At 45.8% G+C, this 3,676-nt stretch overlaps 1 pseudogene; it reads right to left on the minus strand.

Annotated features, from left to right (window-relative positions):
- Positions 1 to 540: 540 nt before the first annotated feature.
- LOC136480243 (TPD1 protein homolog 1B-like) lies at positions 541 to 941 on the minus strand (annotated as a pseudogene).
- Positions 942 to 3,676: the final 2,735 nt, after the last annotated feature.

Consider the following 3,676-nt stretch of genomic DNA (forward strand, 5'->3'; position numbering starts at 1 on the left):
GGGCGCCCAGCCCATCTATGGCTGGAGAGCCCCTGTCACACTGCGCTATATAAAGAGGTGGGGGCCGGCGGCTCTCAGTACGGGGTTCACTGTGAGCCGTACTCCCACCGACAAACCCTAATCCCGATCTAGTGAGGGGCGCAGCCAGTGACGGAAAGCGCCTCCGCCGCCACCGTCATCCCTGTCGCCACTGCACTGCATCACCGTCTCCACTGCGTCGCCTCTCTTCACCGACCGTCGCTACCCGTGTGCTGCCTCCATCAACGAACCAACGATGGCCGGATCGAGCTCCAACTCCACGGGATCCAATGGTCTGTGAACCCTTCACTCTCCTCACCCCTCTGTCTCTCTGTCTCCCTCTCGGTGTAGTGTTCTAGGTTTACATGTGCATGTGTTATTCCGAATCCATGTGTATCCTTCCCAGATCTACTGCTAGAGATCCTAAATGTCTTTAACAGAAGAGCCTACCCCTGCCCGTTATTCCCACAAATAACCCCATACAAAAACATTTCCAATTGATCCCTATTCCCTAGGAGGCCCCTAGCACACCACGGTGGACGAGACCGGCCGGAACCGAACTGCCTGCTCGAGGCGTAGCTGAAGGTGACGCCCTGGCCGGGAGCCACCAGGGCGCCGCCGTTGACGAGGCACGCCCCGGCGCCGACCTGCTTCAGCTTCGTCGGGTCGACGGACAGCGTGGTGTCGAACCTGTCGCAGGCCACCTTCACGTTGGACTGCGCGCAGCGGCAGGTGTTGCGCACCGTCGCCGCGTACACCGGCTGCCCGTGCGCCCACTCGTGCGTGCCGGACTGCGTCACCACGATGGTCGACGACAGCGCGCAGCCGCTGCCGCTGGCCGCGTCGCCGGAGCTGATGCTGCTGGCGCAGAGCACCATGCAGGCCACGAGGATCGCTGCCGCAGACTGCTGCTTCCCGTCCATTTCTTTAGAGTCGATCGGTAACGAAGTCGCGTTGGGGCTTCTTGTTTTCCTCCTGTCAGGAGTGCAAACAGTGTGTATTTGTGGTTGTGCATCGCATTTGCGTTTTGGGGCTATTTATATATAGGCCAATATATGGACTTGAGTAATAAATAATAAGGTATTGATATCTTAACTTGCCACCGGTATTTTTCTAGATTTCGTTAATTAAGATCTCTTATCTTAATATCTAGGAAGTGCTCTTAGGTAAGTGTGTTTCTAGAATAATAATATTTTGTTATCAGATGTCTAGTGATAGAAAAATGAGTTCGTTAGTACTACCTTTATTTCAAATTATAAGATGTTTTGGAATGGAGGGAGACAGGGAGTACAATTTAGGCCCTTTTGGATGAGCATTTCAGTGATCTCAGAATTTCTTGCTCCGATTAAGACCTGGTGCGAAGCTGTATAGGCCCAATTAAGTGGCCCATTTGTTGCACTGTTCGGCCCTTGACGTCTCCGTTTAGAGACTTGCATTTGGAACCCGATATTTGCTTAATAAAAACTAACACATTATATAACAATGAAAATTGCAAAAATGTATCGGCAAGTTAGGAGGTTTTCAAATATCCATGCGCACCTCGATTCTTGCAAGCCTAACACTAGTAGGTCTTAAACAGATAACACCAGAAGTTGAATTGCTCTATTTTATTAGTTTCATAGGAATTTTGATGTACCAAATGTTTTGTAAAATGAATGCTTAGACACCCTGTTTTGTTGAAAAAGAAATGAGTGCCACGCTTCGTACTCCTACATATGTCTATAAAAATGTTTAGGCTATAATTGCAATTTGGGCCATACGCAGTACAGTTTTGGTCCGTTTAAATCAGCGTTCCGCTGATCTCCTCAGCCTTTGAGGCCAATTTGGTGGCCCATTTGTTCTAGCATCATCATGTAACTGAAATGGCACCGAGTAGGATGCAAAAGGATCGGAAACATATCCACATGAATACATTCTATATATAATTATTTTTCTCTATTTATTCACAAAAAAAAATATTTTTCTCTACTTTAGATTCAGCTATAGGTAATATCAGTTGTGTCGGATAAAATATAAATAGATATCGACATCGTATATATATTTGACTTTATGTATCCGAATTTAGATGCAATGTCAAACACTCCGCCAAACTCGAATACATATGGACAATATCCATACCATTTACACTCTAGCACTAAGCAAATAGCATATCTACTTTTCCTTTTATAGCATTGGATGACATGTCCATCCTGATTCCCAAGAACCCAAAAAACTCATACTTACTTTCTATCGAAAAAGAATGCAATGGTAAGTTAATCTAAGTTAAACTATCTTACTTCTATGTCCAAAAATATAAAGGATCTAAAAGTATCTTCTGTAAGGTCCCTAATCAGACCTCAAACTACTTGTTGAGTGTTGGTGGACAAATTAACAATCCCCCTTAGCATGTCCCTAGTCACGCCTTAAAACATACACGACCCTCAAATTCTCTCCCCTCAAGCTGTCACGACTAGGGCTCTTCCTCAAGCCCCTAATTTTATGTTTTCCACCATTCCACTCACGCTCCCATCCAGATCCCACCCAATTATCACCACCACCACTAAAAAAGGGATTTTTGGATACAGTCTCCTTTATTAACAGAGGCGGGCATCTTTGTAAATAGCCAGACAAATGTTAGAAAATGTTTGCCTCTGCTAATCATTTATAGAGGCGGGCCACTTAAGATGCATGTGTGTCTGTCAATCAATTTACCGAGGCAGGCTAACTTACCACCTCTATAGGTGGACATTAACAGAGACAATTTGACAAAGATGGTCAAGATGTCCGCCTATGTTAAAAAAGTATATCTTCGAAAATAGTTCCATGCACTAGTGTGCCACACGGGATCCATCTGCCACCTCCATCTCCATTTCGATGGCCAGAATGACCCTCCTAGTCCTCGACTGGCTCCTCCACCGCCCGCATGATCTACCCCGGCTGGCTTCACTGTCACGCGCCCTCCTCAATGGCCTTCCACCTCTTGTGCGCCCTCCACTGGTTAGCTCCACCACCCATGCCCCCTCCTTGGCGGCCTCTACACTTGCATGCCCTTTCCGAATGACCTCCACCACCCACACTAATGGGAATCAGAGTGCCCAATCTTCCTTCAAGTCAAGATAACTCTTGATTTAGTGGAGATTTCACACATATGATCCAACTTTCAGTTACAAAGACCCAAACCCTGCAATCACAGTACCACACCTCCTCTGATTATCAGTTGTGCACTACCTGATTGACCTTGCCATGAAGGCTAATCTATGTCTGCGATTCAACAACACAAGGAAGAACAAGAAAGAACACAATCTAATATATTGGTGAAAATGATTGTGCACTTTAAGCTGGGGTTTCACAAACTGATGAACGACGATTGTTCAATGACAGATTAATCTAAGGAAAACTCAAACCTTAACTTGGGAACGATTACTAAATATATAGTATTAGGAATAGCCAAGAACCCCTAGATGCGTCCCTAACGGACTCCAACACCATAAATGGTCCAACTGCCCAAAAGACAGTGACACAGCTCCCTGATATATTTTGAACGCCCACTTATTTCGATTCTTTCCATTGACTCTGAAGGTGTTTTGAGGTGGGACCGATTCCATTGGCAACCTCATCTTTTTAGATCTTCGTGCATATATAGAACATAAAAATGGAGTACATATGTGACCTGAGCGTC

Source organism: Miscanthus floridulus, chromosome 9 (assembly GCF_019320115.1).
Source record: "Miscanthus floridulus cultivar M001 chromosome 9, ASM1932011v1, whole genome shotgun sequence".
Lineage (NCBI taxonomy): Eukaryota > Viridiplantae > Streptophyta > Magnoliopsida > Poales > Poaceae > Miscanthus > Miscanthus floridulus.